This window comes from Amblyomma maculatum, chromosome 10 (assembly GCF_055883805.1).
Source record: "Amblyomma maculatum isolate TAMU_Amacu chromosome 10, ASM5588380v1, whole genome shotgun sequence".
Taxonomy (NCBI): domain Eukaryota; kingdom Metazoa; phylum Arthropoda; class Arachnida; order Ixodida; family Ixodidae; genus Amblyomma; species Amblyomma maculatum.
Genome location: NC_139353.1, coordinates 90,040,433 through 90,063,894, shown reverse-complemented (window position 1 = coordinate 90,063,894; position 23,462 = coordinate 90,040,433). Strand labels below are relative to the sequence as shown.

The 23,462-nt window shown below is 44.5% G+C and overlaps 1 long non-coding RNA gene across 1 annotated transcript; it reads right to left on the bottom strand.

Annotated features, from left to right (window-relative positions):
• Positions 1-807: 807 nt before the first annotated feature.
• On the bottom strand, positions 808-15,506 carry LOC146176988 (uncharacterized). Its single transcript, XR_014701247.1, has 3 exons — positions 15,296-15,506; positions 14,902-14,998; positions 808-959 (listed from the first exon to the last, which is right to left on the bottom strand). It is a non-coding gene; the product is annotated as an uncharacterized LOC146176988 (long non-coding RNA).
• Between the last annotated feature and the right edge of the window lie 7,956 nt (positions 15,507-23,462).

Genomic DNA, 23,462 nt, shown 5'->3' with positions numbered 1-23,462 from the left:
AAGTTAGATGGTCGTAGGTTATTCATTTCTTCAGGTAAATTTGGTTTGAGCAGTTGACAGTTTCGTAGTTGAAAACAGTAGCAGACGACACGCCTGGAAGCCTTTACCCTTGATAGCTGATTACTACTATTTAATGCGGTATCACGCAGACAGGAGGAAAAAATGAAAAAGAAGCCTGCTTCAATGTCCAATACGGACACTTGTGCTGCCCGAGCAACAATCGAAACATGTGTGGTACGGAAAGTTATAATTTCTTTATCGCAGGAGTAAAACAACCTTTAACGCTATCTAAATCTGCAGGAGTAGAATGTTCACTTTACTCATTTTTTCTTGGAAGATTGAAAGGCCATTTCACTCTTCCTCGCATATGGCAGGAGTAAAGTGAGATCTGCAGGAGTAATTAGGCTGTTTGACTCTTGAAATAAGAGTTCCAGTTCTTAGAGTGCGACGTGCCGTGGCTGACGTCGCAGACTTAGCCAGTTGCGTCGAAAACGTCGGATTATATTAGGGCCTTTAGTGCAAGGAATGAGTGCACTCTGAAGGTGCAAGACATTAGTCTGATCTCAGACGATGAGACATTCGGCATGGGAATGCTACCATGCTATGGTGATACTCTGCATGGTTGCAAGGCTCCTACATCACACCTCATGTTTGTGTTGTGTATAATACTAATATGCCAGCTTTAGGCCTTGTGCAAGGCCTCAATCAGTGTCTGCTACAGTTATGACAAAATGTTTTGCAGAAATGATGCTTTCCATGAGATGAGTCTCAAAGGCAAAGAATGCAAGCTTCCAAAAGATACATGTGGTCACCTGGATTGGCTTTATTGGCTGATACACCGTGGTCACAAAACATCTGCTTTCGGTCCACCAGGTTCGAGCTTAGATGCTGGTTTCCTTCTTCAGCTGCCGTTGGCCTGTTGGATTCGAGCTTGGATACAGGTTTTTACTGTGCGACGTCTGCAATATGCAAAAAAAAGGCAGGACTATGTTCCAAAATCCGAAAATTCAGCTCATGTCTTTACAAAACATTCTGAGAAAGGGGTAAGTAGGTGCTCTATTATTAATTGATAACAATTCAAAAGTTTCGATTCTGAACTACAGAAATATGAGGAACTGACACAAGAATACAAGCTGTTCAGCATCAGTCCATCACAAAATCTAATACCTTAGTCGAACAGATATTTCAAGGGTCTTTGAACCATATCCTATCAATCAAAGATTTTGAGCACTGCTTCATGGAAAGCTACAATAACTAGAGTGAACAGAGCAGTGCAAAACTGGAGATTTAAATGGCCTTTGAGAAATAGAAGTGTGCATTCTAGGATATGGCTTAGCACACAGGGCTAAGGAATAAAACCAAACCTGAAATGAAAGATTATGCAATCCGACATATATAATCATAGAAGAAAAACAAAATTGCACACAGAACAGTGCGGAAAGTATATCATCATTACAACTTGTACAAAAACAGTTGATAACACATCTCCAAAAGTGCACGAGTATTACTTGAGCCCAGCAGCGAATTATCGATGGCAATAGCGGGGTACAAGAGCTTACAGTTAGATGATGGAATCTTTCAATGGTGATCGATAATGCCATGTAGTAGTGGCACAACTCTCCCCAAGTTTACTAAAAGCTTGGTTAGGATTCATGACGGCCCCTCAGCCTTCCTTCCAATAAGGTCTTGAGAAATACCCTAACCACCCGAGCCAGTGGAAACAGTGCATAGGGATCAGGTTAACTGATATTCCCAAACATGCCTTGACTCCGCGGTCCTCGAGGCCCTTTTTTTTTAAATGAAGCTCCACTTGAATTGCTCCTCAAGTGCATGAGAAAACAGAGCATCTATAAGTGGCAATGACACTACTATGGGGACACCTAGACTTCCAATTGCAAACATGGGGCATCGCAGCTTTCACACACTGTGCAGACTTCGTTCTACTGCATACCAAGCCTTTCATGAAAGCGGATACAATAAGGATTCACAGACCCACTCTCTGAAGCATTGGCTCCGAGCACCTCAATCTGACTCGAAAATACTGAAACATCGTTTCAAGTACGACCAAGAAAAGCCTCCCAAGTTTTTGCGGCTGACGTTGAGCATGGATAACTATCGTCAGTTGCAGATTTCAATGCTGTAGTTGATCATCACATTACGCTACTGTGGTGTAGGCACATTTCAAGTCATCACCAGATACCCTAGCAACATTTCAGAGCACGCCGAGTGCCAAGTTGCAGAAAGCATTTGATGGCTAACAGCAAATGAAACATGTGCAGTGGTTTCTGTGAACCACTGTGGACAGTGGTGCAATCGTGGGGAATGTGATATTGTAAATAGGAAGACAGCGAGGCACCGGAGGTGCAGTTGTGCCATAGAACACCTGTGCTGCACAGATCAATGGCTTTCAGATTGCCTCAAATATACCTGTATGTCTAGATGCAGTGCTGAAGGGGGGGGGGGGGGGGGGGGGTGGGGGGGGTCAATTCTGTCTTTTTGGCTGTGGAGACGGGATATTTGCTGTTGGTGGAAGGCATAGCTTTTCAAGAGCGCTTAAAATTATAGCTCCTGGCTTGCTTGGAAACAGAAGCGGCATTTGCTTCTGGAAAGACAAATTTGTTGGCTTGGGTGCATGCGCTATAACATGCTTCTTTGAACCTCACGTGTGCTCAACGCTCGCCGCTGAGCACTCAGAGGGCAAATATGCAACTAGGTTACTAGAGTTCACAGCAGTTCGAGCAGTTCTCAATGCCTAAATCCTGTTCTACATGAGCCATATGTCACTGGCAGTGAATGTTGGTAGATGTGAATTGTTTTCAGCCATTTTTCACAGCTGCCTTGTTCATGCAGTCTGCAAAACATATTTTACTAGGCTGTGACTTTTTTTTAACGTCCAAAAGCGACTCAGGCTATGAGAAATGCTGTAGTGGAGGACTTCAGAAATTTCAACCACTTGGAGTTCTTTAACGTGCACTGATGTCGCACCGCACATGGGCGCCTCGCTTTTAGTCTCCATCGAAAAGCGGCCACCACAGCCTACTAGCCTGTGACTCTTGAGGCAGCTTGTGGATGCTGTTCAAAAGGACTTGACATTAGAAAATGAGCATGTTACACGCAGTGGCATGCACTTTCCGGGCCAAATTTTGGCCTTATGGCTCACTCGGTTGGGGGGACGAGAGCAGAGGTGCCGAGCAGTACAGAGAAGTACAGGAGCACACCGAGCGAGGGTGTAATTTTCCTCCCACGGGAACACTCTCTGCGTGTCGAGAGCAGCACGCCACGACCATTGCGCCGCACTTCCCTCCCCAGCATTCTCTGCCTACCTGCAGTAGCAGCAGTTGCAACCTGAGGAGAAGCAAACACTCCGTGTAGAACTGCTTGCGTTGCATGCCTTTGTTCTCACGGCGCGGCGATCTGCCTCCTTTGGCCCTTTCGATGCCAGCAGTGACTCTCAAACCTGAGCAATGCTTTACAGCCGCCATTTAGAGCGTCACCGACTCGAGAAAAGAAAAAAAGTGGCGTGGATACACCGCTTTATGTCATGTGACTTTCTCTACACTCGCTTTAGATGAGGGAGCAGCCGGGAGTGCATTCAGGTGCTCTCAGCAAAGAAAAATACCTCCTCCTCTACCATTGGAAGCCAGTGATTCTACTCCTGCTCTACCACTGGAGGGCACCCGCTTGTCTGAGAGCACTTTCGAAGTGCTCTCGAGGGCGCCTGCTCTCCCACTCGAATTCACCATTAGTCTTGTCCCCGTATGCCACTTGTGCTGTCTGGAGGGGAGAAATATTTCTGAAGGGCAAGTCGGAGGAAATGCTGAAAAGCATTCAAGAATCTGAACTGAACCTCAAGTAGAGAAAAGACTGTTTTCTGCACTTTATGGAGCTGAGGTAGCGTCGAGTGGAGACATGTTTTTGAATTCGGCCACAAGGGTAAAATTTTAATTAACTATTCCACACGCAAAACACTCATGTCCTAATGTCAAGTCCTCTGAACATTCAGAAGCAAAATTGATATTCACAGGCTAACAGAACATGTTTCCCAGGCTGCATGAAAAGGCAGCTGTGAAAAACAGCTGAAAACGCTTAATGTTAGGCAAAATGTCGCTGCTGCTGTGATATTGTTCATGTAGAACATGACATATGCATTGAGAATGCTGTGAAATTTAGTGACCAAATTTGTTTATTAAGATTTGATTTGAAGTTGCTGCTACACTTGATCTTTGAGCTTGCAGGGCTCAGGGGAGAGGGAAGAAAATATGAGTGCTTCTTCGCTACATATAGACCCAAATCAACAAATTCAACTCGCTGATTCCAGTTTCCAAACAAAGCTGGGAGCCACAATGGTCACTGCACTTGAAAAGCCATGCCTTCTGCCTACCGTGAATATCTCTCCACAGAACAAGTGAACCAACCGCATTTGACAGCACCGTGTGTCCGAAGACGTACATAGTACCCTGATGTGACAAGCAAGCCATTGATGCCTCTAGCACAGATGTTGATATTGTTTACAAGGCTCAATTGCGCTACTAGTGGCCCCAGCTTCCTTCATACGCACTTGCAAAGACCAAAAATGGGAAGACTGCAAAAATGGGGGGGGGGGGAGCAGCATTTGTGTACAAAAGGGGGAGGTGGCTGCTACTTTCAGGCAGTGTCTGATGCGTCCTAATCTAAACATCCTAAGCATAAACACATGCAGCAGCAAGCATGCAATGCATGTCTAAAGGTGTGCGTCCGTTAAAATATCTGCAGGCCGCCACCGAGCGTTCTCACTACGTCTCTATATCCAACGCAAAACTGATCTGCATGCCCACCACCAGTTTTCTCTCAGCACCATCGGAGCGGTGTTTAAGTTTTTTAATGCAAAACCATAACTAGCCCTTTTACACGTAATTTCGTCCGTGACCGTTGTTGGCTGCGTTTGTTCCGAAAGAAGAGCAATCACGCCATTGTTGAGCATAGAGCAGCTTGGTAACATAAGGCATGCGGCTGAGCTCAATAAGAAGGATCAGATAACATGACATTTGGGCAAAGCCTTTAACCTCAAGTACACTGAGTGGCTGCCCTTAGCTGAGATCTAAAGCGAAGCCAGCAGAGCATCTATATCTACTGTGGCTGCATTAGCTGTGCATCGCTGCCTACAAAAAACGCAGTACACCAACTGTTTTCGCAGCCAGCGACACCTACTCTTGCTCGGCTAAAGTCTGCTTTGATTGATTTCCTGCTTTGCCAATGATGCCGATGGTGCTAGTGTGGCCTCTGATGGAGATGCTCGAAATTATAATGCGGCTGCTGATTCCTCGGTGCCGGTTCTGCAAAGCCATTCTTTGCAGGCAGAGGCCCCTTAACAGAAGATTTAGGGCAGTGATCGTGCAATCAAAAAGTTTGGTCAAAAATATGAAGTCTTCTAGAAAATCGGTAGGGCTGGTTGCAGGTATGCACGCAACATGCCTTCCCCACAAGTGTGTCCTTGTCTGTGGAAGCCACCAAGCAGAGCAAACTTGCTATTAGTCCTGAAATTTGTACCGTAGCTCAGCACTAAGTAGGTTCTGAAACACTGCTCATATACAGCGACAACTTAAAATGTGCAGCACCACAGAAGTATGTGATGATCAATTACAGCACTGACGTTAGTGATAGACCATGATTATGCATACTTGGTATCAAAAGCTGGGATGTCAGGAGGGATGCCAAAGCCATACCCAGAAAAAATAATGTGCTAGAAGTTCTAAGTTAACCAGGGTTGACCTGGGCTGTCACTCAGCCAATGCTTAAGAGAACAGATCTGTGCATACTCACTGTATCCACTTTAGTAAAAAGCTTGTAAACCCGCAGAACAAAGCCCACAGAGAGAGCAAATGATAAGATGTCAAGTGCTTACAAGTTGAGTGCCAGTCTATGAGCCCTCAAGGTCGCATAACTGCCAATAAATGAAAAGCAGCAGGCATTCAGGGCTACGTGGAGTTGAAGTCAATGTATTCTTATGAAGTGAAGATTTCCTGTCACTATACTCAATCTCACAAGCTGTCTGCTGCACCTGGCCCATTCGAGATCATATAGATTATAGTAGGTAATTGTGCTCTTAAGTGCCTCTCACCCCTTGAATTGGCCAGGGTGAAAGTAGGAGCACAATGACCTACTTAAACCCTTTGCAAAACTCAATGCGTCACCTATCTTATATAGCAAAATCCTTGTGGGAGAATATTTTTGCAAATCCTGGGTGCACACTCACGTGACACATGGGTGATGTAGCCTATATGTCACATACACATATCTCCTAGATTTTTTTTTTTTACAGAGGCATGCTGCTCAGTCAAAAAAACGCGATGCGCGGGAGTGTAGTGCGCACCAATTCTGTGCATTTGCATTTTTTTGTTTTCCTTCTGTTTCTTCCGATAGTTGGGTGGAACGACTGGTATGCAATGCGATGCGGGATTCTAGAGTCGTGAGTGCTTTTTCGCAGCATGCCGCCGGGATGGTGCGTATGCTTTCTGCAGTCTAAAGAAAAATGTGCAAGAGTACTTGCCATGTGCGGGGCTGCATATATATTGAGTACCACAGTGAGAGTTATTTGCACACACGCACACCCATACGTGCCCATACACATGCAGTTTTGTAGTGGCGCAAAAAAAAGTAATTCTGCCAAGACAGAGCTTCTTCTAAAGGGCCCGTAAACTTTGACGTTTGGATTAAGCAATGGAATTATACAAGATGTTTCACTTAAAGTTTGCTTTATGGGGTTTAACGCCCCAAAGCGACTCAGGCTTGTATCACATGGGGGGCTTAACTCAAGGTACAAAACCGGCCCATGTGCGGACACAGAAGCAGTCAAACCTTCGGTGCTACAAAAAAAAGCAAGCATGCACACTGCTCTGTGCTTTGCCGAGTCAGCTCCAAGCCATCACTCACTTGAAACCGTGCTGCCTGTGTTGGCCAGCCTGCCCCCCCCCCCCCCCCCCCCCCCCCCGATTCATTCATTTTTTCCGCACTGTTAAATTAAAAAAAAGAAAGCATACATACTGTTGTGCGTTTAGCTCGCAGGACAGCTAGACTCCCCTCCCATTACCTCCACTCCCCCTTCCCACCCGCCACTCATTTTAAAGGACGGCCACCGCTTTGGCCTGAGCAGCAGTATAGGGAGCGCTCAAGATTTGATTGCTACTGCGCAGCGCGCTAGAGCACAGGGCTCGATCGGCCACCTTTGTACCTTATGTTAAACCCCTTGTGTGAAAGGATAGTGCCGGAAAATTGTTGGTTCTAAGCCACATCTTTTATGAATTTACAGCTTAAGTTCAAACACCAACGTTTATGTGCCCTTAGAAGATGCTCTCAGTCTTGACAGTTATTTCTTTTCTGCCACTGCAAAACAGCATGTGTGTGGCGTGCGTGTGTGCAAGTAACTCATGCACTAGCCTTGCATGTTTTCATTATAACGAGGAAAACAAATACACAATCCCTGCAGCGCACTGTGAAGAAGCAGACTCTTGACTCCGTGTCCTTGCATTGCTCGAATACCACCAACGCCGCTAAACCACCGGAAGAAAAAGAATGAAAGCTAAGCAAAAGATTGCAAACGCACAGAATCGGCGCTCGCTCTAAATTCCCTTGCATCATGCTTTTTGACTGAGCAGCGCTTCTCTCTCAAGGAAAAAAAAGAATACAAACTCCACAAGATATGTGTACGTAACAGGCTATGTCACTGATGTATCACGTGATTGTGCACTGAAGACATGCAAAAATATCCTCCCAATTCCCTTTGGGGCAGAAGTTGGGTGCAATGCTGATTATTTCTGTATCAAACCTCATGTTATGCACGAATCTGACAAGGAGCATGCCTTCACTATTGAAAACCAGAAGGGGTGGAAGTTGGGGGGGGGGGGGGGGTTATGAATTTTGTTACTGAGTGGAGCAGGTAATAGATGTCGCCATTGTCACAAGAAATGTCTCCTGGCAGCCACCTATCCCTGCCCCCAAAACAGGTTTGGCCGCCACAGTGAAGGGGTTTGCGCTGAGCAGAGAAGCATTGCAGAAATATTCTGTCAGAAAAACCCCATACTTCATTCATGGTCAATGATTACATATGGCATAGTATTATCAATAACACTGCCCTCTTTTCTCTTTTCACTTTACATACAAAATATATTCGCACTCAGTTTAGCTACCTAAAAAGTGCAGGGGGTCCTTTTAGAGAGGAAATTTGTCGGAGCTGATTTATAAGAAAGCAGCCATCAACAGGTCTAGTTGAAGACAGGAAGACCAGAAAAATAACCCTCCGGAAAGGTCTTCAAGGAGTTCCAATTTGAGAAACATTTATTCACAGCAATTTTGCATAAATGTGTGAAATTTAGGAAAACAAAGACAGACATGCTGAAAAAAATAAAAATTAAATAGGGACAAGAGAGGTGGCAACTGCGAAAAAGAGAGCCACCTGTAACCATGGCCTGGACGCATGCCAGGCTGTCACTTTGGGTTTATATTATATAGGCTCATGCTCTCTTCGATTGTTCCCTCTGAAGTGCACTTTTAGTTTTCATGTAGGCTCGCTTTTAGAGAAAAACCATGCATTTTTTTTTTAATTTTAAGAAGCAAATAATTTCAGGAGTTCCAAAGCTCCTTGAAATAGTTCCTGAAAACTAAGGGTACTCAATGACATCAAAGGCCTGTGTAAACCACACTCCATGATCATCATATTGAAGGGAACGGCTTACGAGCCCAGCCTCTGGGGATTGCGCCCAATAAAGTATGGATGCATCATGTAGAACTTATGAAATCAGCTGGTAATGACATCTGTTTCAAAGCTTCTGGCTTTTCCTATCTTAAAGGGACACTAAAGACAGCCAAAGATGGTATGAAAATCTAATAAACTACATTTGGTGACACTGTCGCCGCATATCCGGAAGCAAAAAATCGAATAATTGCTGAGATATTGTGATAAGAAGTTGAGTTTTTTTTTTGTTCCCGCCGGTCGAATTCAAACTGTGGCTTCCAACTACGTAGTTGGAGTTGATTGACGCACACTATGACGTAAACGGAGACTCCGTGATAGCTAGCGAGCCGGCGCGGCCCGCGGCGTCGCATCCCTCAAGGGCCAACTTGGCAACAGCGTACTCGCAATGACGGCCTCAGCCGAAATAAATAAAACGATGAAGAGAGTAATTTACCGAGCGATGGGCCCATAAAGGAAGAAAAAAAACATAGAACGCTTGTAATGCACAATACTTTACATGTTTCTCAAGCTTTTGCGCTAATTCTTGCACTGTGTATAAACAAACCGAGCCCTCGGTCATCGAAACGCTTCCCGAAATGTTTACATACAAATAAGATTTAGTTACCAGCAAAATAGTGTCCTCGCTGCTGCGCTTGTCAGTTTTGAAGCTTCGTCGCACTTTTTTCCTTCAAGGTTTGTGCTACAGCTCCGTATTCAGCGAAAATTACGTCCACGGTAGCAGAACATGACCGAAGTGCCGGCGCCACTACATTTGCCAGTGCTGTGAAATTCCACATGTTAAAATGGATCCAGTGCACAATATAGTACGCATAGGCATCCAGAACATTAGTTGCAAGACGTGAGAGCAGGCAGCATGCGCCGAGGATCAAGAAGTTATAACCTTTAGACCGGCAGTAGAAACGTTTATTGTAAATGGGGCCATGACATAAAGACTGGAAATATTTCCGAGTTTCTTGTGGCACGGCGCAGCCGAGCGGTGAGCGCCGAACGTTACGGAGCAAGCAGTAGCGAGTTCGAGTCTTACCGCTTCTGGCGTTGTTTTTTTTTTTTTTACAAATCGAATTTTTTTAACCTTTTGTAATGCATTTCTGGTGCTTCGTTATTTTTAGTTTTTACTTTTTACCCAAGGCCCTTTTTTTCGCCGGGCGCCGAGCGCAATATATCGACGCTCTCCTTAGTATGAGCGGCAAGTATGCCACTTTTGTTTACGACGCCTGCAAATAGTATGTTGAAGGTCTTGTTGACGCAGTATACGTTGGTCAGATGCGCCATGATTTAGTGAACAATTGAATGATAATGCGTTTTTCCTTCGGTACTTAGCATATGTATGCTTTTCGTGGCGTACGTAGCTGCAGTCAAGCGGTCAGGTCGCAGTCGAAGCGGCAACGGCGGCGATATGTTGGCGCAGAAGTGTGAACGAAGGAGTGTGTCGGCTTCTTTTTTTTTCTTTTTTCTTTTTTTTTTTTGTACGCAAACTTGCCATAAGGCATATTATATAAACTCATGTAAATGGTTTTCCGTGAGGAACCGGAGCAGGCTCCCGCTCTTAGCGTTGTCGGTGAGCCATTTAGAAAAGTCATCTTCCCTTGTTGTGGTTAGACCCACTTCGCGCAGAATCTTTGTCCTTGATTCCCTTGTCCCTGCACAAGTCCATAGCAGGTGGCGAACATCCACTTCTGCAGCTGGTGTGGAACACTTTGGGCATGTGGTTGGTCCGATTTCAGCTTGCGATTCCCATCGGCATTTTACCGAAGGGGTAAGGGCCGCCCCAGCTCTTATCCTTCTAAGGGAAACCTCCTCCAATCTCGTTAAGTTACGAGGGAGTGGGAATGTACACGGGGGAATGAGGGCACTTGTACTTTTCCTTAAAGAGGATGCTAAAATGGAAACAGCGGAACGGGCATCGAAAGGGAGCCTGGTGGGGGGCGCATTAGTGTGTGGAACTTCGTGTGTGAGGTGGTCAACTTTTCTCTGCTCAGCGTTCTCAGCATTGTCTTGTGTCCAATGTATCTGGATGCTTATCTTTGTTTTTTTATTGAGTGCGTGGATTTCCTGGGTAACAAATAGCGTCTTCGTCACTTTCTTTAGTTGTTTTATGGCGGCTAAGGAGTCTGTATAGATGTGGGCTTCTGTTATCGAATCTATTTTATTTATGGCCTCCATAGCATCGCGGATTGCATAGAGTTCCATCACAAGCGGGTCCGGGTATTCTAAAAGATATTCTTTATGTACCTTTAGTTCGCTGTGTGTTGGACTAGTAGCTGCTGTTCTACCGCCATTTTCTATAATTGATGCGTCCGTATATGCAATTAAGGTACCTGGAAGTGCATCAACCAGAGGTCGAGATGCCAGCTTTTCTTTGCGACGAAGCCGAGTGGTCTTGTTTGTCGTGATAGTAGTGAATTCCCAAGGAGGGGGGTCAGCCATTGGTGGTGTTCGAACTGCCACTTCGTTGTACAAGGATGCTATGGGCGTAACGTACTTTCGCTTCATATCCCTTGTTGCCTCTCGTTGTTCAATTAATTCTGTCAACGTATTTATCTGTGCAAACTCTTGGAGAATAGGGATAGGGGTAAGTTTTGGTAAGGCCGTGATAGTGCGCATTGCGTTTCTATTTATTGTTTCCAATTTTGCCCATTGCCGCCTCGTGAGTCTTTGGAATTGGGCCTGGTATAGTATCCTCGGCTGTAACACTGATTGTACAAGACGTCTTGCCATGTCCGCTCGAGCTCCTCCTCCCCTAGACGAAATGCGTTTTATCAAGTTTAAGGAAGTCGCAGCTACTTTTTTCACCTTATGAAGCCATTGTGTTCCTTTGCCGGATTTGTGAATTTCTAGGCCAAGAACTCTCAACTCGTCCACCTCTTCCAGCGCCTGATTTCCAATCTTTAGGGAGACTCTTTGCGTTGCCAATTGTTTTCTTCCATTCTTGTTGGCAACATGAATGTAACTGGACTTTTGAGGTGATAATTCCAGGCCTGCACTTTGCACGTACTCATCTATGGTATTTAAAGCCTCTTGCAGATGCCGATTCTGTCTGTCAATTTGTTTATGAACAGACCAAATCGTGACATCATCTGCGTATATCATGAACCCCACTTCTGGTATTTTAGCTAATTTCCACGCCAATGGGATCAGTGCGATATTAAATAATAAAGGTGCTAACACTGACCCTTGTGGCACGCCTCTGTTCGAGGTGTAATTGCCAATTTGTTTTCCGTTTATCCGGATAGAAAATGTCCTGTCCTTAAGCAGATTATGTACTGCTTTTATGACCTGCAAGGGAATGCCCATACATTCCATGTTGCTAAGAATCTTGGCATGTAACACGTTGTCGTATGCCTTCGCCATGTCGGTAGCCACTACAGTGCGCACTAGGTGGCTATAAGGCGACACGTGTATGACCTCTTCAGCGAGCACAGCCAGTCCATTTTCTGTCCCAAGGTTTGTTCGGAACCCAATTTGTCGAGCATGGTATTTTTTATTACTTTCCAACCACCATGACAGGCGGGTGGCTATCATCTTTTCATAGATTTTGCAAATTGTGGGTGTTAGCGAGATAGGCCGCAAAGATTCTAGACTTGTGGGAGGTTTCCCAGCCTTTGGTATTGTTACCACCACCGAGTGTTTCCAGCCGAGTGGAATGTCTCCTCCTTGCCATACCTCATTTACCACATCCAACAAGCCGTCAACTGCGGCTCCTTCTAAATTCTTGAATACTTCATAAGGAATATCGTCATGTCCAGGCGCAGTTTTACCATTCGCTTCTTCTATAGCAGCCAATAACTCCAATTTGGTAAATGGTAATGTTATTCCTGTTTTATCAACCGCATCCACTGTCGGTGAAGGCGCCGGATAATGTGCGCGGTTCGGGAAGAAAAGGGCAGCAGCCTGATCTGCAAACTCTTCTGGTGTAAGCTGTAATGCGAGTCTAATACTTTCTGCATGATCTTTAACCTGCCGCCTCTTTTCCATGCCATGGAAAGTCCTCCAGAAGGCCTTGTTAGTCGTTCCTGAGCCCAAACGACTGCACCACTCATCCCATCTCCTATGAGCCAGCTGTTTTTCATATCGGCGTGCCTGTGCTGTCACTCTGCTTACCTCAATTCTTCTTTGCACGTCTTCAGGATGGCGACCAGCCTGTATCTCGGCCCGCTTTCGGCGTGCCCAAAGTTTTAGTAGGTGTAGGTCGGGAGTTGGCTGATCTTCGTTCACTGTAGTTGTAATGGTGTGATCCTTGAGTACCGTTTGAAGGGTGGTAACGAGAGTATTCGGGCTAACTGAATGCGTTCGAGTATCCTGCCGTACACCATCCCAATGTGTAACAGACGCTTTCTTTCGAATTTTCTTCATATGTCCCAAATTAAGACCAATACCAATGGGGACATGATCACTACCCCACGCATCTAATTCCGCCTGCCATTGCGGTGCACCAGGGCCCTTCCACCACGTCAAGTCTGGTGAGCGTGTTTGTGTTGCAGGTAGTGTTGCGACTCCTGGATGATTTAGCAGTGTAAATTCCATTTCTGTGAAGGCAGTATGAACTTGATCACCCCTTTTAGAATCATAATCATATCCCCATACGGTGTGCGGAGCGTTAAAATCTCCACCGATTAGTATCGCAATTCCAGGGTATGAATGGCGAATATGCTTAACCCATCCAAGATTAAGCACTGTGTTTCTTGGCCGAGCGTACATGGACACTAATATAAGGGGCGTTTTGTTCGGACGCGTGAGTACAGCAACTACTTCCTGCTGAGTGTTGCACCACTTGCTCAAGTCAAGTGGCGTTTGGGGAATGTTGGCCCTAATGTAAACGGCAGCTTTTCCTGGTGTTTCGGCCTCTGCTCTTGCTCGTTTATCAGGGATAGAAGGACAATGGTACCCTATATATCCTGTTATTGAATACAACCTATTGTGCTCCTGTATCAAGAACGCCCATGAATGTAGCTTGCCGTACAATAATTTTGTATTTATTTCCCCAACTTTATTACAGAGCCCTCTGCAGTTCCATTGTGTAATCTGTTGCCACTTGTTTCGGCTACTTCTATCCATGATGTAAGCTGCTCTGAATGAGGTGTGTCAGTTGCGTAAGAGTGTCCAGTACCGCCTTCCAAATAGGAATGTTATCGGCAGGTTTACAATTCGGAGCATCCACTAACCTTGCTGTCGTACTGCCTGCAAGCGTTTCTTTCTGTTTTTCTGAGCTCTCCTTTCGTCGTTGCGCTATATGTGCTTTCTTTTGTCGGCGGTAGCGGATTTTGCTCGCTCGTGCCTCCGAATGCTCAAATGGGAACCATCAAGGCGCATCTTCTGCTCCAAGCTCGTAATTCAGGCGCTGCAGGTTCAAACAAACTATCCGATTGCGCACGAAATGCCTGAGCCGAAACATAACCAAAACTGAAGTGGGCGCCTGTGGCGCCTCCAAGTATATTTTTGTATTTGCCTTGCAACGTTTGCGTTGTCTTTTCACCGTCGTTTACGTATGATAAAAGCGTGTTATCATGTTTGTGAAAAAACGTACTACCGCATTGAAACATGCAACGTAATTCGCATTTGTCAGCCTCCGGGATCCCTAGCGCATCACGTGATTTGTAGTTGCGAGCCTCGGCCGTTTGGCTGTGGTGGCGATACCTGTATTTCTGTTATTCTTTTTTACTACCTTATAACAGCTCTGTTTTCAGTAAGAGTGGTCTTTTTGTAATCAGGAACTGGCATTCTATCGATGCAAACCCACTTCCTTTCTCTCTTTAGTGTCCCTTTAAAGTAAGCTCGCATTTTCAGTAAGTAGCACTTTAGTGGATAGAATGCAGTAATTTATAATAAAAGACAGCTTCAGCTTGTCCTCAATGTCCTTTTATTACCCTAAAGCTGAACATGAGCTATGGTAGACATCATGATGCAGAGCCCTCTTCCACAAAAGTTCTTCAAGCTATGCAGTGACACCAAATGTGGGCAAATTTGCATTTTGCCTATATCAACAGGCCACAGGCACCATTCCACTCCGCATTCTCAAACTCAACAGCCAAATGCCATAGCCAATAAGCAACGGCAGCAAGCAAAGAAAACGCTGAAGAAACCTAAATGTCAAAATAAACATGAGGGGTCACAAATGCAGTAGTGGGTTAGGCAAATAAAAACTACACATGCTGAAAGATGTCTTCAGTACTTACATCAATGTCCTGCTTCTTGCCCACCACAGCACAGCACAATTCCGGCAAAGGGTATAGAGCTTGAAGGAGCCTTGCTTACGAAGCCACATGGAACTTGCTACAAGGTAAAAAGTACCATGACCCAACAAATTAGTGAAAGCGTAATATGGTGCAACACATACATGCAGAGGCTTTGTGAGCAAGAAATAAAGGCACAGAGTAGGAACACCACAATACTGTTTTTTTTTTCTAGAAATGATGCACGACATGCTGGTGCAGGTCACTGCATGAAATTTGCCTCTGCCTGCTAAATAATCTTAAATTATTATTTTTTAATTTAAAATTTCACTTTGGGATTCAATTAGTTGAAGGGCGATTGCCTACAATGCCAGAGAAGAAACAATGTTGACATCACCTGAGACATACCAACAGTGAAATAAAATAACTCCTTTCACTCCATCTCGTCGCCAGCCTGGCAAAAGAGCAAGTCAGGCATCACAGTGCCCCTAGTTGCAAATAAAAAGCATTTACTTGACTTTAACTGCAAGTGCATTTTAACAGCCTATCCATAATCCACCAGTTCCCACTAGGTTCGAGATCAGACAAGCCCTCCCTTTTTTATGCTTTACATCGAGCGAGCGCCTTAATTCGTACTGCAGGGCCTAATGCATGCCTGCAACTACAATATTACTTTTCTAAGAGATGTGGAACATCATTAAAATTCATTTTATGACCGAAGTAGCAATGATTGTATTTTATCTTGAAAGAAGCAGCAAGAAAAAACAAGGGTATGAAAGGAGACAATACGGGCACTAGCTTACAACTAATGTTTATTGAAGCACACATGAAATATATAAAGAAGTCGAGCAACAACGCAAACCACTCACTCACTGATAAGCAAAAAGAAAGACATGAATCACTAAAATTTAAGAACAGTTCCATATCTAGATAACCCAACTCACTGCATGGTAACACGATGGATGGCTCACTAACACATTCATTACCTAGTTGTAAAATGTGTCTAGCTTCAATGATTTCCCAGCTGATTTGCAATGGATGACAGCCAGAATATGCACAGCAGAAAGAAACTGAAAGCAACCAGTGCATTCTTTACAATGCACAGCCAAGTTGACCTCTACCTATATCTACTCAAATGGAACCGTTCAGAAGTTTTAGTGATTCATGTTTTGCTTTCTACGTATTGGTGATTGAGCGGTTTGCGGTGCTGCTTGGCATTATATATTTCCAATTTGCATCAATAAACTTTAGTTGCGAGTTAGCATCTGCTTGCTTCTTTTCCCGTCCTTGTTTTTTCGTGCTGCTACTTTCAAGATGACACCTTACCAACTCACCCAAATTGCCATCCTTATGATAGCATTTTAGTCAGTGAAATTTTACTTCATGTGACACTAATCAACACACATGACCACGTTTCATGGAACTTAAAGAAATCAATGAGAGCCTCATCATAAAGAATGAAAGTTGGCTCAGATATGCAGCTCTCCATGCCAACACAGCTTGCACAGACATGATTTTCTGTGGTAAATAAAACACTGGGCTGCTGCAAGGGTGGTACAGAGCAAGCAGAGGGTGCTCTGACACTGAGAAGAAATGTGGCATTGAATCTTGCTGTACATGGGGACAATGTTTTGGGGCTATGCAGCCGAGTCTAGGTACGAAAGAAAAGGAGAAAAGTTTCTGTCCCCTTGCCGTGAAGAGTGGTTTGCTCATTATTTGGGCTAGGAGTGAACTGAGCTGAAGTGAAGGGAGGAAGTTGGAGAGTTAATGCAAGGTCACTAGGGCTGAAGTAACCCACTCTACATTGCAAGGAGAAAGAGGTATGTTGCCTCCTCCTTTCTGCCTAACTTCAGCTGCATAGCCACAGTTATCCCCGAGTATATTGATGTGCTACCGTGATCAAGACTTGTAGAACTGAAAACTGAAAGTAACAAAGGAGTATGGTATGATTAAAATATCTATGGTGTCCAGGTGAATAGCACGCTGCACTCCAGTGTTGCTGATGGCGTATTTACTTATTTTATATTAAAAACAACAGTAGTTAGTGAACCATAAACATAATACTTCTGCTATTGTGAGGATTCCACATCTATGTAAACTGAATGAAGAAAGCGAAACTATCAATAGCTTGCACTGACAACTCACCAGGCACATCTATGTAAACTGAATGAAGAAAGCGAAACTATCAATAGCTTGCACTGACAACTCACCAGGCACCCACTGGTGAAATAAGTGGAGCAAAATGTCATTTGCATTGACCACATTCATCATTAAGGTATTGCAGACACTAAGCATAGTTCACCATTATAGCACTTCTGATATCATATCCAAGCCATCTATAAAGCTACCTAGCTTGTCGCATGGACATTTCAGCAGATGACTTTTCAATGGTCATATGACTGAACCAATTCTCATGAAAAAAAAATGTTTATGACCAAATCAGCACTTTTCTCAGAGTTCACTGCATGGGAGTGAGTTCGTCAACTGCTAGTGTTTAAGAAAAAGGGGTCATCAAACTGTAAGTAACCTGCGTTGAGTCGCAAACAACGAAATTTCGGAGAGTGGTGAGGGGCAGACTTTGTGGCATTACGAAGGTCTCGACTAACGCTAACAGTAGGCAGCCTTGATTTGATGATAGGGTTCAACATGCCAAAGAAACTTAGACAATGAGGGTCAGCAATAGTAGGTAGCTCTGGATAATTTTGAATATCTACACTTCTTCAATGTGCACTGACACTATACAGCACATGGGGACTTAGGGTTTTTGCTACCACCAAAATGTAACCACCCCAGCTCGGACCGAGCCCGCGTCACCCAGCTCACTAGTCAAATGCCCTAAACACTGAAGCCACCACAGTAGGGTGCAGGCAGCCTTGAAGAGGGTTACATTTGCAGGCATGTTTTGTACAAGCCAAGCTTATATAAGCTGGGTATGGCCAAGCTGCGGCTAATGAGTAGCACGAGGCTCCTTGCAAAGTGCAGATCACGACAGCTTGGCACCTGTCCACCACCCACCATTTGCAGTATTTCTGCCTCTACAGCCAGCTTCTCTGTACTTTCTCCTTTAAGTTCCAAACCACCTATTGTTTAGAATTCTTTTGAACAATGAAACAATAAGCCACCCTTATGGACACACATCTAACAGAGCTGCTCACAACTGCAACCATGCTCATTCGGGAATTTCAATATGCTTGCTTTACAAATGGGGCAATTGAGGCATATTAACAGTCGTGGCATGAGTTCTTAACTGTGACCACCAGCTTTGTTAAATGAAAAAAAAAAGTCATTCTTATCATTTACTTTGCTTTTTGTAAAATATTTCCTTTGTAGTCAAGAGTTCTCATTAAAGGTATGGCAGCAGTTGCTGTAGGCCCATAGCTATAGAGCTGTCTGACATATGCCCGCATTGTACTAGCTTGCTCGTACATGGAACTGAGCCTTAGCAACCTTCGCGGTGATGCAAAGAGATGTTTGCCCATGCTAACATCTCGGCATTTCCATAATGGCGCAGATCAGTGTCTTCACTCTACTTGTGCTATGAGCATTCCTGTCACTAGCACATATTGAAAGTAAAAGGGATGACAGCAGGCAATGCGACATATGCCAGCAAAGACACGTTCACCTGCTTTTTCTCTGCACATACAGTGAATTACAATCCCAGAAGTGAAGTGGTCTGCTTGCTCCGCAAAAGAGCACCTGCATCCGGTACAGATTGTGTCCCGATTGCGTTTGGAACTCGTGCCAGCGCAAGTAGGTGGTGCCCATGAACTGACAGAAGAATTGCCCGTTATTCTGTGTACTAGCCCGTGCTTCGTCTACACGTGCCAGCTGTTTTTAAACTGTAATAGGTCTGCATTTCTCCTGCTGCTTCTTGGGATGGCATTGACATCAACAGTTTATGCCATTCTTTCGTATAGCAGAGTGCGGGCAAACAGGGTAAAATTTCTTTGGCACTATTCTCAAATAAAAGGAAGTCGCAGTTCACAATTTTCACTGTTTCAGAGTTCAGGAATGACTTTAAGATCATGAATAGCACATAAAGATGGTTTCTGCACAAAGTCTTCTAGTCACACTCCGAGCTGAGGTCTTTAAAAAAGATTATTGCATAATACTACTGCTCTTAGACTTGCTGTCCTCAAGAGTAAGCACTAGTTCATGACAGCAATTTGCATTCATAGAAGCGGCAAGTAATGATCATCTATTATGGAGCACAGAGGGCACAGTCAGCACAGCAGAGCATGCTACTGGAAATGGAAGGTGCAGCTGAACAAATACTCAAGCAAACTTCTGGCCGGTTCTGTTGATTTCGGCAGAGCAATCCACTGCTCCAGGGATTGATCTTGACTCAGCAATCGCTCCCCATCTGCATTGGGAAGATGGGACCTTCGTTCTGGATCTGCATTTGGAATACAGTTACTCCAAAAAGAGCAGAAAATAATGTTCTGTAAGTCACTAAACCCTGTGATTGAAATTGACCATTAGTAAAGTCTTGTCATCTATCACCTCTATCTGCTCATAATTTAAGTAGCATTATAAAAGTCTGCGATTCTGCAGGAACCTCTGATCTCACACCAAGAATTCAGTGCCCATAGCAGGCACAACGCCCATCTAGAGATGCCAGGTAATGTAACTCGTAAGAAATGTTATGCTAACTCTTCTTTACTTACTAAGAGAGCAAACAGTATTTCTGTCACCGAACCTTCTTTTAAACACTATTTCACGGCAATGGCAAAAGGCATTTCCAGTCTAACCTAGTACAGTGGCGATGAACGAGCCCCTGATCCTGCCATATGCCAAGGCGTAAATGCGCTTCACTGCAATGTACGAGTAAACAAGTGGAAGGCTGGAAGCTTGAACAATCTGTTTCCAGTAAACAGTCACGTTTGGGTGGTTAGTTTGGAATACCAAGCAGGCACTCTGCCCATAGCTTCATCTACTAGATTTCCTCTCAAAGGTATAACCAGCAAACAATGTCTGCAACTTAAGCCAGGAGTACAATTCTAGCATGTTCTGAATGTTCTAAGACTTCGATCATCACATTGACTTTTTAATCATGCCAGTCACCTCAACATCAAATCAAAGCAATATATGTGGCAGCTTATGGAACCTTCGCACATACAAAACACACCGAGAAATGCAAGCCAGTCAGCCTAAAGGCAGCCTATCATCAGCATATTGTTCATGGCCTTCACAGTGACACCAAGTTTGCTCCCTCACCACCCTATAAACATGCAGTGTTTGCACCCCAACTCAGGTTACACAAAATGTGACGGCTCTTTAAACGAAAGAGGAGCAGTGCACCAAGAAATGCAAAAGTTCGTCCCTAGCTCCCATTATGTCAACTGAAGAATGCGCAGAGTCGGACCAGAAATATGGATTTCTGAAAACATGTATTCTGTATAGAAATATGAGTGATATCTAGGAATCTAGGAAGATAGTGGTACCAGTGCAGTAAGCAGTCTGCCCCTTGTGCATCATGAAGGGCCAATGCTCTCGAACTTCCAAACCTTTCATCATGCCAAAACATGCTCACCCGATCAATTATGAATTGTGAAAGGCAACACACTCTAAAGTGGAAACACTTCCATGCAAAGAAGTAAAAAGAAGCCAAATGCAGAATGTGATGTGACTGTTCAAACAATGTCTGGAAGTGCATGTGGCAACCAAGAAATTCATAAATGTGGTAGCCATTCATAATCTAGATTCAGACACAACACTAATTCCCTATCAACATCTACCGTTGCTTCTACAAAACATGCATAAATTTAAACAAAAACACCACAACTGAATGATACTTTAAGAAGCAAAGGCTTGTTTTGCTTGGAACTCTGCATACACTCATTTTGAAACCTGCCTGAATTTCATATTCCCACATCTTTGATGAATCAGTGGTATACTGAGTACGGAAAAACTGCACACATTTTGATTCACATTTCATATTAGAGAAGATTCCAATGGGGCATCTCAGCCCTAAGTCAGAATTTTTTTCGCTTCATTTGTAAATAATTAAACAAGAAAATCAATACTATTGGTACTGTTGAATGCATAATTACCTCTACACCTTACTGACATTTCTGGACTGAAGGTGAGTTTGGTGTCTGTCATTAATATGCGCTTAGTAGTTTTTGGGGATTACTTCAGTCACGACCAAAGTATGAAAAAGAAAATGTCAAGCCCAATACAGGTGAAAAAATTCAAAATAGCTCAAAGATTTTTTTTCCCCCTTCTACTACCCAAGGCTCGACAATGGAGTTTAAGTACGGTTGCTGCTGAATCATACTGCCGTCGCATGTTCGCCGGTTCCATATCTCATAATCCGCAATATTTATGGAACATATAATAATGATCTAGCCCTGTTGTAACGCAGGTAGGTTTTACCGTTTATTCAATCCGTGTAGTTGCAACTGCACAAGCGCCGGATCTTCAACTGCTGCGCAACATAAGGCTGGGGTCGAGGCACTTGGAACTGGCCCATTCTAAATTCTTGCAGAAGGCTGAATTGCAGTAGGCGCCAGCATCGTGCACCCCGCAATGGTATTGCGAGTGATGATTTGTACGGCATATTCTACTCTGAGCGTGCAGCCCCTGGAACTAACTGCCTCTTTTCCAAGGTACTGCAAACGCATTCACCCTTCCCTCGTCAAAAGCAAACTACCGTATGTTATAACGACATGCGCGTCTTGATGTTTACGAACTAGCGCTGTATTGCATGCATCATCAGTTCTGCGCAAAGTTTTTAGGAGAATGTATACAGGGAAGATGGAAATTAACTTACCTCCGAAATGTCAAATGTATGCCGGGTGGTGGCCGCCCTCCAATAGTCCCGTCGTCAGCGTAGTGTTTGCAGTGAGAGCGCACAAAAGAAACGCACTACCTGTCGGGCACGCGAGCACACTTTTTGCACAGGTATGCACACAACCTTACCACGCTTCTGCACATCGCACGAGCTATTTTGTTGCGCTCTGTGCCTCGTATATCTCGAAAGAATGAAGCCGCTAGCAGCAAGGCCACCAGCAGCACACAAGAGAAAAAGGCGCGACGCCATAGAGAAAGAGATTGGTAAAGAGCGGACACTCCCATAGGGCCCAGCGGCCCATTTGACTGTAGTGCACCAAGCGGCCGGCGGCAACTACTTCCGGTCTTGCTGAAAGGCGCGCGATTTGAATGCTAGCCATGCGCTGCGCCCTTCCCTGCCCCTTTTGGCGCATTATTTTGGTTTTAAATATTCTGCTAGTGTTTCTATTTATTTTCAGCATGCATAACAACAGGAAAAATAGATTCCCAGTTCTCTAAACTGGCCTCAACGAAGCTGCGCCACAGCCTTTGCAAAACAGTATTGCAGAAAAGACGCCAAGTGCTTTGTGAAATGAATTTATTTTGCTGCATATAAAACACGAGATGCAACAGATGTAGACGGATGCATTGACAATACTTGACACACATTAGGCGATGTGCACAATAATGAAAAATAAAAATACACAAGGTGAAAAACAGCACTTGGGTAGAGTAAAAAAATAGCATAACTTTGATTTCCGAATTATTGCAAATGATATTTAACAAAACGGGCATTATACATAAACTACACAGTCCCAGTAGTGGCTACCTTAGCAAGGGTAACTTGTATTGTTCCGGGCAGAGAGGAGTACTGACGCTTGAGGGAAGGCCACACCATTCACTCGTCGCATCTGCCGTGCTTCGGCTGCAGTCCGTGGGTCCATGCAGTGCTGTTGGAAAAGGAATGAACATGATGCAGAAGGTTGCAATGAAATGTAAGGCCACTGCACCGCGCACACATCTGTGCATGTGGGTGGGTACTGAAAACTTAGTTAGCAGCAGTTTTGGTCCAGAACAGAAACGCTGTCATTCGTAAAATTGATACAAAAGCTACTCTTGCAACGTAGATGTCAGGAAATGCAGGCTAACCTAACCTATCTGAAAATGCATTTCTACAGAGCGTGAAATAACAGCCACTAATCTAACAATATTCCTCAAGAGCACTGAACAGCTGAAGCAATGAAGCTTGCCGCATAAAACATTTTTCACTTTAACGTTGTCCCGTTAAATGTAACGCGACACCACGCAAAAGTAGCCGTTCGCAAAACCGCGGCCTGGCCTCACCGCGGCCGGCGAGCACTTCATGTTGACTTGCCTTTCATACGACCGCGCTGAGCTAAACTGCCCGAAATGCCTCGCAGTTTTACAGGAATGAAACATTTTTCACCTTGCGGTTGCCCTGTTAAACGCGACACCATGCAAAACAAGCCGTTCGCAAAACCTCACGCCAGGTCACATGTCATCGCGGCCGGCGAGCCATATTGGCGAGCGCCTTGTCATGCCTGTTGTCTGCCCCTTCACGTGCGTCTTTGTGAAGCGCAGACCGCCGCACTGACATACACTGCCTGAAATACTGCGCAGTTTAACAAGAAAGTCAAGAATGAAACGTTTCTCACATTACCGTTGCTCTGCTAAACGCGACACTTAGCAAAACTATAACCGTTCGGCAAACTGCGTCAGCATGGCCGCACCGGCCGGCGAACACGCCATTTTGGCGCAACGGCGTGCCT